Source organism: Carassius gibelio, chromosome A11, assembly GCF_023724105.1.
Source record: "Carassius gibelio isolate Cgi1373 ecotype wild population from Czech Republic chromosome A11, carGib1.2-hapl.c, whole genome shotgun sequence".
Lineage (NCBI taxonomy): Eukaryota > Metazoa > Chordata > Actinopteri > Cypriniformes > Cyprinidae > Carassius > Carassius gibelio.
The window spans coordinates 26734453-26747546 of record NC_068381.1 but is presented as its reverse complement, the minus strand read 5'-3'; the positions used below and the strand labels follow the sequence as shown (position 1 = coordinate 26747546).

At 39.9% G+C, this 13094-nt stretch overlaps 1 pseudogene; it reads left to right on the top strand.

Moving 5' to 3' along the window:
- Positions 1–417: 417 nt before the first annotated feature.
- The window catches only part of LOC128022774 (collagen alpha-1(II) chain-like), a 16856-nt pseudogene continuing 4179 nt past the window's right edge, over positions 418–13094 (top strand).

The following is a 13094-nucleotide window of genomic DNA, read 5'->3' as shown; positions in this document are numbered from 1 at the left end:
TGATTTGTGCTGGTTCTCAGGGCCGAACTCCACAGGTGCCTTTCTTCCAGGAAGTGCATGATGAGCTCACTGGGTCGTGGATGACACCTTTCACTGCCAGAAACCATCCCAGTGGCTTGTCCTCCCTCACGGCCCTTGACGGTGGGGCAGCACTGGGGTATACGGAATTCCCTCCGGGGGAGCTGTCGGTTGTGTGGCAAGCCATCGCTCCCCTTCCGGGCCTGTAGGTACTCGTCAAAACTCACCAAACTTGCCTGGTCAGAGTCATGCGGTCCTTTTTGCAGCAAGGATTGGAGAGAAGACTTTCTCTCTCCACCCTTAAAGTCTACGTGGCTGCGACTCCGTAGAAGGGAAGTCACTGGGGAAGCATGACCTGATCTTCAGGTTTCTTAGAAGGGTGAGAAGGCTAAATCCTCCATGCCTCCCCTCTATGTGCCCAAGGTTCCCAACTACTCCCTTTATGGAACAATTGGTGAGCCTGAAAGCAGTGCCCCCAGAGGAGGCAGACCCAGCCCAAGCTTTGTTCTGTCTCACCCGAGCATTGAAACGCTATGTAGACCGGACACAAACCTTCAGGTTCTTACCTCAAATGGTAAGAAGCACTGAGAGATCCCAGCTTCAGGTCGACTTGCTATAACTGCTCCAGAAAGTCCATACAGTAGACCCTGTTGATTTCCTCCATCCCCTCGGCAGCCAGATGTGGTGGAGCATCCGGTGCCAGGCCCTCATTCAAAGAATCCGTGAGAACCAGTAGAGGGCTGGCTTCCATATGTAGAGACCTAAGTGAATTCCATATGTGTAAAGTCCACAGTATAGCCTCAGGGCCCGTGTTTCCCCGGCACACTTCCTGCTATTTTCCAAGAGGGTTGCAATCACCTTTTATCTTGTAATGCGCCTAAACAGTAGTCCATATGTGTATGTGCTTCCAAAACCGTGTAGTATGTTTTCCCAGTGTTATCCAGTCTTACTTAGTGGGTTGTGCCATAGCAGCAGTAGCTGGTCTTCTTGTGGTAAGCCCTGGCCTGCGTCAAAAAGTAGGGGTGCAGGAGACTCCCACAGGACACTGGAAGGGTCATCACCTGTGTCAGTTTGGTAGGGATCCTAATACGTTGGTCATCTGACATAAAATTGAGAGTGACCGAATGAAAGGGATTGTTTCGGTTACATATTATAACCCTCGTTCCCTGAAGGAGGGAACGGAGATGTCACATCATGTCTCATCGCCTAACTCAAGCTATTGTCAAATGTGCATTTCTAAGAAACAAATTGAATTAGTATTGCAGCCTGCACTGCAAACTGTGCTGAAGATAGACAACACAAATCCCTTTCATGATTTGAAACCACTCATTAGAACATGAAGAAAATAAGAAATACATTTTTCTATTAAAGGATTAGTTCACCCGAAAATGAAAATTCATCAATGTTTTACTCATCCTCAAATCATCCTAGGTGTATGTGACTTTCTTCTTTCAGACAAATCCAATCGGAGTTGTATATATAAAAAATATTCTTGCTCTTCCATGCCTTTCAATTGGGGGTAAGCAGGTGTTTGTTGTCAGCAGTTCAGGAGACGTGAAATAAAGTTTGCGTATCTGGAATGAAATGTACAGTACCTCACACAGCTCTGGCAGGGTGAATAAAGGCCCCCTGTGGTGTTAGACGTGCAGGCGGAAGATGGAAGAAGTATGTGTCGCAAATGTAGGAGCAAAGGAAACAAAGTTTTCTTAGTTTAGCAAGGGAAACCAGTATCCTCTTGGCTTATATCGAAACCTTCCAATGTTTTTCTTTACAAATCCTTGTTTTATGCTTCTAATTAGTGACAGCATTTGTTTTGTTCTCTCTCCGCTCTTGTCACTAACCACGCAGCACTGACGTACTATGTCATCCACCTGCATGTCTTCCAGTGTTTATTAAATTTGAAATCTGGATATTTATCTTACAAAAAATGCATGGATTAGCTATAGGGGGCCTTTATTCTCCCAGTGGAGCTGTGTGAGGTACGTTTTATTACAGATGCACACACTTTATTTCATGTCTTCTGAACTGTTTACAACACCCTCTTAGCCCATTGAAAGGCTTGGAGGGGCCAGGACAATTTTTTTATATAACTATGATGGGATTTGTCTGAAAGAAAACACCTATGATGCTTCGAGGTTGAGTGAAACATGGGTGAATTTTCATTTTTAGGTGAACTAACCATTTAAGATATTTATTTTGTGAAGAACAAAATTACTGAAAAAGTGTACAGTTCAAAAACATGAAATGTTTGTCATGTTCTGACCATAAAGAGTACTTATAACCACAATTAACAGTCTGGTTTCTACAACTTTCACTAAGGAGCAAAAAAAAAAAAAAAAAAAATCATTTAAACTTGAAAGATATAAAGATTTTAAATATACTGTTATATTATCCATATCACCTTGCCCTACTTGAGGGTGAGTAATCATGGGATTAATTTAAATTTGGGGGTGGTACATTTTTCAGAAAAAAAAAAACAAGCTAACATTTAATTTTAAATTTAGATATTTGTACATTAATATAAAACTATGTGTGTGTGTGTCTTTTTTTAATGCAGCCTCATAAAAGGTGCAAAATGATGTAAGAGCATGACAGCATTTCAACATGAACACTTTCTATAATGACAATGATTATGTAGCAAAGCCATGTCTTTGACAGTCTTTTTTACATTCATGCAATCTGAACAGCATTAAAGATGATGAGCTCTAATGCATAAAGAAATTACATTTCCGTGAAATCTTACAGGATCTCTAAACTTGTTACATGATGCTTATTTTCTTAATGTCGTTCTGAACATTTATGATTTCAGAAGACTTAAAATATAATTACATGGACTACTTTTATGGTTGCATTTTCCTTTCCGGTATAGAAAAGGTTGTCCAATCTAATTCCTCATTTCACAGAAGAAAGTAAGCCGGATGGGTTTGGAACAACATTAGGGTGAGTAAATAATGACAGAATCCACACAGCAGGAGATGACTTAATGCTGAAGTTGTATGAGGTTTTACCATATCAAAAGTTTGTCCTGCTATTTGATTCACAGGCAACGGTCTACCGCAGAGCTGAAATGGAGCAGTTTCTTTGCTCCAATAGCACGACAGACTCTTTCAACCTCTCCACTGTTGATTTGATTAGAAGGTTGCCGTGGTCATGAGAGACACACTGGATGTCAGCATCTGCAAATTACCACACAAAGCAGCACGAGCAAGAACACTATTTCACCCACAGCTATGCTAATCATTACCGGAGCAAATTCTTTCAACAGCAGATCTGGTGTGCCAACACAAGGTCAGCAGAAAAATGATTAAGAACTGATAATTAAAGAAAAACTGGCTGATATATGTAGCATTTGAGGAATATTCACATTTACTGTCGCATGTTTGACCTGCCATTGTAAAGTTCACAAAAATTATTTATTGTGACTGAAGCCATCTACAGTACTACCGAAATGTCAAACAAAGTTATTATTTTGCTTAAGGAAATGCGGAATTATGAACTTGAATCATATAAACTACATAACATGAATCCAGTTTGAACAAACATTTATGTTCCATTCAAAGTGCATTTGAAGAATGTGAGATGTGAATTTAAATTTATATATTTAAAAAAATATTATTACTTGTCCATGTGTGAAGACATTGTGCAGTGCAAATCTGTGAATGAATGTTCAGAAGTGAGGTAAACTTCAAAAGATTTCCCCTCCTCAGGGAGTAGGGAGCAATGAAAACTGTGTAGGGACCATGTCAATGGGAACACAGTTCATGCACAGAGCTCACTTCTAACGAGCTGATTAATTGAATTACTCTCGAATTCAATTATTACTTATTTTTACTCTCCAAAAAGCTATTTTTAATAAAATAAGAGAGGTACATTTTAAATGGGTCATATAATGCGATTCCAATTTTTCCTTTCTCTTTTGAGTGTTACAAGCTCTTGGTGCATAAAGAAGATCTGTAAAGCTGCAAAGACTAAAGTCTCAAATCCAAAGAGATATTCTTTAGGAAAGTAAAGACTTGCCCACACTCGCCTAAAACGGCCCGTACACGCCCCCACATGTCTACGTCACTGTTTGGGAAGATTTGCATAACACCGCCCAAATGTAAAGTAAGAAGGTGTACCGTTTTATTCTGTTGCTGCTGGCGCCATGTCATGGAGACGCTGTGTGTTTCATTGCGAAAGCAAAACTACTTTGTTTGTCCTTCCAAAACAGGGTGATTTCCACTTCATCGTGTCTAGAGCTGATCCGTGCTGGTCGCTGAGGAAATACATCAACTTCACACTGTGGATCAGCGGATTGGCTAACGTGGATGAAGTGGATTCCAGCCTGTCAAATCTTCCAGTTGTTCCTCAATCAAGCCACCTGCCGTTCCTAACTCTAGCCCCCGGCCGTTCCTCACTCTGGTCGCCGGCTGACCGTTCTTCACTCTTTGCAAGGACAGTCTGGCACATCTAACTCACACAGACTGTATACGTTTTTTATATTTAAAGAATTTGTCACTGATGATTCAAACGTGAGTTTTGAGCAGTGTAGAGTAGCGCTTGTTGTTTGTGGTTTCTCTGATCACAAATGCAGACATGGTTTTATGTTACGTGGCGTGATATGCAACACAATGTGTACAAAGACAGTTTAAGTCATTATAATCAGTAATTATGTCCCCACCGGATGCAACAAATACCTCGTTTGTAATGGGTTTTATTGTTTTTGTCCTGTTACGCTGGTGTTCTGACTGGGACAAACCATAACAGTATGGTGAGAGGTGTAACATTTCCGTCACAGGCTTGAGGCATTTAACCAATCACAGCGCACCGGATAGCTGGCCAATTAGCACTTTTCATAATGATGAGCCTTTGGGGTGGGGTGGGGGGGGGGGGTAATGTACAGTATGTGGAAAATAATGTGGGTTTTTTTTTTACCCTAAACCACAAAAACTGTTAAGATTTCTCTTACTGTAAAATTTCATTATAAACTCACTGATAACAAGTTTCTTGAAAAATTATGATCACTTTCTTTTTTTTTACTACTTGGAAGTGACGTTGTTTTTTTTTACGTTTTTTTTTTTTTTAATTGAGATAAAACATAACGTAAATAAATGAAAGCCATTTATCGTATTACTGCCATTTATCATATTGCACTGTAATCAATCCAGGGCGTTTCCCTGCAAATGGATAAATGGATGGATGGCACTTGCAGCATATTTTTACAGAGGTGGCATGGCAAAGGCCAGCAATATATATATCCAAAAAAAATTATATTTATACATACATACATACATATATATATATATATATATATATATATATACATATATATACATATATATATATATATATATATATATATATATATATATATATATATATACACATATATACATATATATACATATATATACATATACATATATATATATATACATATACATATATATATATATATATATATATATATATATATATATATATATATATATAAAAAACCATGTATCTAACTGAATCTGATTTGAGTGGCAGAATAAACAATTGATGTGTCAACTAGTGGGCTCACTTCCCCTTAGGCACTTCACCGTAGGCACTAGAATTCCTCTAGACTTGTCTTCACAGTAATTGCACTCCTGTTAATTGCACCAGGTGCAGGAACTCTACTGTCATTAGCCTCCCTATATATTCCAGTCTTTTCCTGTTGTTTGGATGGAGTCCTTACCTTTCGTGTATGCAGCATTCTCGTCATTCGAGATTCCCCTTCGTCTTCTCGTATTCTGAGTTTCTCCTTAATCTTCTCGTCCTCCGAGTTCCTGTTCCTTTCTTTTCCAGTTCCCTCCTTTGTTTCCTTTGTTTGTTTTGGACTGATTGTTTGGTTTTGACCCTGGCTTGTTTTGACAACGATTTTGGATTACCCTTGTACGAATAAATACCTGCAATTGGATCTCTCGCTCTCCCCGTGTCTCTCTTGGTACACGATCGGAGAGGGGAAAGGAGGCACAAGTCTGCCGAGCCAGCCCCGCTGCACAAGATAGCCGCCAGCCCAGCGCCGCTGCACAGAATGATCGCCGACCCAGCACCATTGCACAGGATGGCTGCCAACCCAGCACCACGAGGCAAGATGGAGGCCAGCACAACACCACAGCACAAGATGGCCGCCAGCTCAGCGCCACGAGGCAAGATGGATGCCAGGCCAGCGCCACAGCACAAGATGGCCATCAGCCCAGAGCCACTGCGCAGAATGGCCGCCGGCCCAGCACCACTACCAATGATGGCTGCAGGTCCAGCGACACTGCACAAGATGACTGTCTCCCAGCGCCACGAGGCAAGATGGACACCAGCACAGCGCCACAGCACAAAGTGGTCACCAGCTCAGCGCCACGGTGCAAGATGGCCGCCAGCTTAGCGCCAACGCCCAAGATAGCTGCTGAGGCGTTTTTGGAATATTTCACAATGCTGTCAAAGATCCTAGAGATTCCCAGGAGTGTTCACGTCACGTCTGCTGATCCAGAGACTGTTCACATCACGTCTGCTGAGCCAGCACCACAGTATAAGATGGCCACCAACCCAGCGCCACTGCACAAGATGGCTGCCAGCCCGGAGCCACTGCAGAGGATGGCAGCTACAGTGGGCTTTCCTGAGTTGAGTCAGGTTCCCGTTGACCCTCCAGAGTTGAGTCAGGTTCCCGTTGACCCTCCAGAGTTGAGTCAGGTTCCCGTTGACCCTCCAGAATAGAGTCATATTCCCGTTAACCCTCCAGAGTTGAGTCAAGTTCCGGTTGACCCTCCAGTGTCAAGTCAGGTTCCTGTTGACCTTCCAGAGTTGAGTCAGGTTCCAGTGGACCATACAAAGTCGAGTCAGGTTCCTGTTGACCATCCAGAGTCGAGTCACGTTCCAGTTGATCCTCCAGAATCAAGTCAGATTCCTGTTTACCTTCCAGAGTCAAGTCAGGTGCTCGTGGACCCTCCAGAGTCGAGTCAGGTGCTCATGGACCCTCCAGAGTCAGGGTAAGTCACCATTGACCTTCCAGAGTCAGGACTAGTCACCATCGACTAGGGCTGGGTATTGTTCAAAATCTTTCGATCCGGTGCCAATTTCGATACCGGTTCCTAACGATACTTTTTTCGATACCATATATTTTAAAATCCATTTCAACATCAGCACAAATACATTAAACACAAAACTTTTATTTTTCATCTTAATTAAAACAAATTCTGGTAACACTTCAGACTCAGGATAACATTATTAATACAACTGGTTGTGCTTTTTGGCAGTGGTGGACGAAGTACACAAGTCAAGTACTTGAGTAAAAGTACAGATACATATAATAAAATATTACTCCAGTAAGAGTAAAAGTACTCCTTTTTCAATCTTACTCAAGTGAAAGTACAAAAGTACTCGATTTTTTATGTACTTAACCCTCTGGAGTCTAAGGGTATTTTTGGGGCCTTGAGAAGTTTTGTCATGCCCTGACATTTGTGCTTTTTTCTGTTTCTTATAAATATCTAAATGGGTAAAGTCTAATATCACTGTAATCAGCACAAACTGGGCTATAATAATATGTGAAACCCATGCATGTACATGATTGTATTTTTGAGAAAAAAAATGTTATGCATGGTTAGTGAAAAACTAAAAATGTTAAATCACTTGAATAAGGGAATAAAACACATACATAAAATTGGTTGCCGGAAAAGTTGAGAACTGGAGCTTGTAGCCTAGAATTTTTCTTTCTGAATGATGTGAAAATCATCTTGTTTACTCACTCACAGAAAACAATATATTGATTTAAATTTTCTAAAACACTTTTTGTTGGTAAAAGTCATATGCGAGTAGGCGTCAACTATCATGAATATCATTGTGATTTACACCTGAGAAGACAAAGGCCTGCATAATGAGCTGCATAATGAGCCTCTCATTCAACTGTGCCACTGTGAGGGAGGACTTACAAGAAAGAGAACAAAATAAAAGTATATAATTTTATGTTTGTAGTTTATTAAGAATATATTTAATTATCCCACAACATAATTTAATATCCACTTGGGGGAGCAGTTAAACAGTTTATTAGGAACAATCAAAGCTGACTTTCAAATTTTTTGGCATCCTTTCTCTAGTCACACAATCCTTCAGAAATCCTTTTAACAATCTTATTTTCTACCAAATAAACCCCATTTATTATCATCATCATTATTATTATTATTATTAATGTTGAAAAGAGCTGATAATATTTTTCAGGTTTTTTTAGGGGGAATAAATCGAAAGAACTGCATTGTTTTTACATTTGTTAGAGTTATCTCTATTTGTCACATTCATATTATTTACATCAAGCTTTTGAATGGTATAGTATTGTATATTGTTATTGAAACTTCATAATGTTTCACTTGATTATACATTTAGTCAGGAATTATAGTTTGGAAAAAGTATTTGGAAAAAGTCTAACTAGTAAAATGTTTACACGTTATGTGAAAACTAGTACAAATAAATAAAGAGAGACTTACTCTGTTTATGATCTCTGCTGAATAAAGTGCTTCATTCTTTTTTCTGAGGAAATCCATTTCTCAAATCCTTTTTGGGGTGAATTATGTCTTAGTCCTCTCATCGCGAAGCAAACAGTAAAATAAAATAAAAACTTGAAGAATAGTCTGGCTGCTTTTTCTTCTGTGTGGGCGTATTCAAGCCGCGCGCTTCAGTTTGAATCTGAATAGCGTGTTCAGCGCGGGGGCGTGGTCACATTAAATATAATGAGCGGAGATATGAAAAATAGACATCGCGTTGTTTTCATATGGATTACTTTATCTCAGAATATTTGTTTTCGGCAGCACTTGTTTAGTTTAAAAGTAGACATTCCAGGCTTTCTATAGATATCTCTCTCATGTCTCTTCGTTGAGTATTCACGGAGTTACAGTTCATTTTAATGAAATGTTTGTACATGACGATCAGCGGAGACAAAGACTGTAGACAGCGCACCTTGTTTGTTATCTTTATTTTATAAGTGCACAAAGGTTTTTTGTTATTATGTCTGTATCCAAAAAAAACTAGACCCTTTACAGATTCGATTGATGTATTGCTCTTATCTGTACGATTAAAACTGAGAGTGTAATTTAAGTTCTTTTCGGGGTTATCAGGTGAAAATGACTCAAAACGCATATATGCGTTAATCGACTCGAAAGGGTTAACCGTATAACGAATTAACTAATGTTAACTAACGAAGCTCTAATGTAAAGTGTGAATTAACAATGAAGAAATCAAAAAATTTCGAACAATTTTAAAAAGAATTTCAAACAATATCGGGGAGGGAGATTCCCTCTGGACAATGGACAGGTTTGGATGGAGAAAGCATAGGGGAAGTGAGAGAGAGAGACAGATGGCAGGGGTTCAGCACAGGGCACATCAACATCTGGTCCTCCGCGGTGGGACTGGACTGCTCCAGTACCACTTTTTTGATGACTTCCTTGACATCGGCCATCTGGGGCAGGTGTCCCAGAGCTGTTGCTCCAACACAAAGGGTGTGCCACATTCTCCGAGGTCCAGCAACCTGAAGCACAGCTCATGGACTTCCTGCTGGGCTTTGACGAGCGCTCAGAAACGGTGTTCCTGATCGTCCCTTATGCCCAGCAGGCCCAAGGTTTTTCCTGGTGAAGACCCGCGAGCGATTGGATGACCTCTGCAAATCGTAAACAATTCTTGCTCCAACAACACAACAATCTCCCTAAGTAGCTTGAATTCCTAAGCAGTCTCTCTCCCTTACTTCCCAATTCCTGGTGGCTTTTATCCGGTCTCTCCACACTTATTACTGTAACGAGACACAGGTGTTTATCATTGTCTCCTGCCTCTCTCTCCCGCTGCAGACCTCGCTGAACCACGCCCCCTTGCCAACAAAGTGTATCGGCTCTGATTGTTAGAAGATATTTACATGTTATAATCACAAAAAAGTAATTATTTGAGTTAAACATGGCATATTTGTTCAGTGATAACTACGAAAACAAATAGTCATGCAGTTGTATTTCAATAAATTACATGTAGTGGAAAAGTTCAGTTATTTCAGTAAATCAACTCAAATTGTGAAATGTGTGTGTGACGAGTGGGGCAGGGCCGAGAGCCATGGGACCTCACCGGTCTCGAGCTTCTGAAGATCCCTCGTCACTGGGGTCCTAGTAAGAAATGTCCTATGAGTTAAAAATGAGTAAAGACTCAGCTGTAGGAATTGAGATTGGGAGGTCATGCCACAAGCTGGGCACAGTCCAGGAAAAGGTCCGTGAGAGTGATTTTGAACTTCTTTGGGAGTGCACCGCAAGGCATCGTTCAATTGCAGGCATCGTGGTCGTCTTGTAGGCAAGAATCAGTACCTTGATTTTTATGCGAGTGGCTACTGGAAGGCAGTGTAACCTGATGAGGAGAGGAGTACCGTGAGCATTTTTGGCTCATTGAAGACAACCCTGGCTGCTGCATTTTGGATCAGTTGCAAAGGCTTGATAGTACATGCAGGAAGGCCCGCCAGGAGAGCATTACAATAGTCCAGTCTGGAGAGAACAAGAGCTTGGACAAAAATTGGGTGGCTTGCTCTGACAGGACGGGTCTAATCTTCCTAATGTTGTATAAGGCAAATCTGCAGGACCAGGTCAAATTAGAATATGGTGACATGCCAATCAGCTAATCAACTCAAAACACCTGAAAAGGTTTCCTGAGCCTTCAAAATGATCTCTCAGTTTGGTTTTGTTAAGCCACTCCTGAACCACAGACAACGTCAGAGTCATCTTACCTTGGATAAGGAGAAGAACTGCACTATTGACCAGTGGTCCAAAGACCTCTTTTCAGATGAGAACAGGTTTTGTACTTCATTTGGAAACCAAAGTCCTAGAGTCTGAAGGGAGGGTGGAAAAGCTCCTAGCCCAAGTTGCTTGAAGTCCAGTGTTAAGTCTCCACAGTCTGATGATTTGGGGTGCAATGTCATCTGCTGGTGTTGGTCCATTATGTTTTTTTGAAAACCAAAGTCACTGCTCCGTTTACCAAGAAATTTTCATGCTTTTTGTTTTCATGCAACATTTGTAGATGATGTTTTCACTTTCCAGCAGGATTTGGCATCTGCCCAAACAGCCAAAAGCAACAAAATTTGGTTAAATGACCATGGTGTTTGTGTGACTGGCCAGCAAATTCCCCAGACCTGAATTTAGAGAATCTATGGGGTATTGTCAAGTGGAAAATGAGAAACAACCAGTGGTGGACGAAGTACACAAGTCAAGTACTTGAGTAAAAGTACAGATACATATAATAAAATATTACTCCAGTAAGAGTAAAAGTACTCCTTTTTCAATCTTACTCAAGTGAAAGTACAAAAGTACTCGATTTTTTATGTACTTAAGTAAAAAAGTACTGAAAGATAGATGTTTGCAATTTTATATAGGCTACTTAATTTAATTTTATATTAGCACATATTCTTTTTATAATCCTACTGCTCAAAATACCCGGGGTTTTTTCCAAAATAACCACTATATGGAGTCAAGATATATTTTTGTTGTTGATATGGACTACGCTGATGAGAGTGATGTTAACTGTGAAGCTTACACTGTGATGTACCTGAGAGAAAACAGAGATGACCATCTGATTTTCACCAGTAAGAACAAAGTATTTTAAAGTTTGTTGTTTTACAGAACATCAAAGTTACATTACAGACCAAAAGTTTGGACACACCTTCTCATTCAAAGAGTTTTCTTTATTTTCATAACTATGAAAATTGTAGAGTCACACTGAAGGCATCAAGGGCTGTTTGACCAAGAAGGAGAGTGATGGGGTGCTGCGCCAGATGACCTGGCCTCCACAGTCACCGGACCTGAACCCAATCGAGATGGTTTAGGGGTGAGCTTGACCGCAGACAGAAGGCAAAAGGGCCAACAAGTGCTAAGCATCTCTCGGGGAACTCCTTCAAGACTGTTGGAAGACCATTTCAGGTGACTACCTCTTGAAGCTCATCAAGAGAATGCCAAGAGTGTGCAAAGCAGTAATCAAAGCAAAAGGTGGCTACTTTGAATAACCTACAATATGACATATTTTCAGTTGTTTCACACTTTTTTGTTATGTATATAATTCCACATGTGTTAATTCATAGTTTTGATGCCTTCAGTGTGAATCTACAATTTTCATAGTCATGAAAATAAAGAAAACTCTTTGAATGAGAAGGTGTGTCCAAACTTTTGGTCTGTACTGTAACTTTATATATGACATGATAATAAGGCCTGAAGTTAGGAAGAACATTAAGGAAAATATAATTATATTTTCATAATGATTTTTTCTTTCTCAAACCTTGTCTGTGGTTTAAAAACACCCCTCGCCAAACGGGGTGCATCTCTTCCCACTTTGATAATTACTGTAGTTACCATGTTCTTAACATCACATCCTTTCTTTTCTACCCAGGTGTAATCTACACACACACACACAGACACACACACACACACACACACACACACACACACACACACACACACACACACATATATATATATATATAGGTGGTTGAATAAAAATATTTGGACATTATTTATAAACATTTAAAATCTTAGCTAGACAGTTAGCATCAGCTAACAATATTTACTTATTTTCAGTACGGTTATGAATAAACATTTATGTCTGTCTACTCTTCTAGTTAATCCAAACAATATACATATGTATAACGTTACTGTTGATAATATAAAAACAGACGTCACATAGGACATTTTAATAAAACTGTTTAACATCAGGGCAGCGGGGAATTTGAACGTCCATGAGTTATTGTATTTAATTGTGTTATTTAAAGTTTTTTTTTTTTTTTTTACCTAAAATTGATGCGTCTGCACTCGAGCATTTCAGTGGGCTTAAACAGATCACTCTTTACAACGGATTTAGTTCCCAAACAACTGACAATTTTGACCTAAATATGATTTTCAGTTACAATTATTAATCCTAAATTTCGACATTAATAACTTACTTTTAGCAACATCAGACGCACGCGCGCTCACAAGATCTCCCGGTTCTTACTTCTGGAGACTCGCACTAAACGGTTCATTTGAATCAGTGAGTGGTCGACTCCAGAACAGCTGCTGCAATCGGATCATTCTAATTCCTAAACG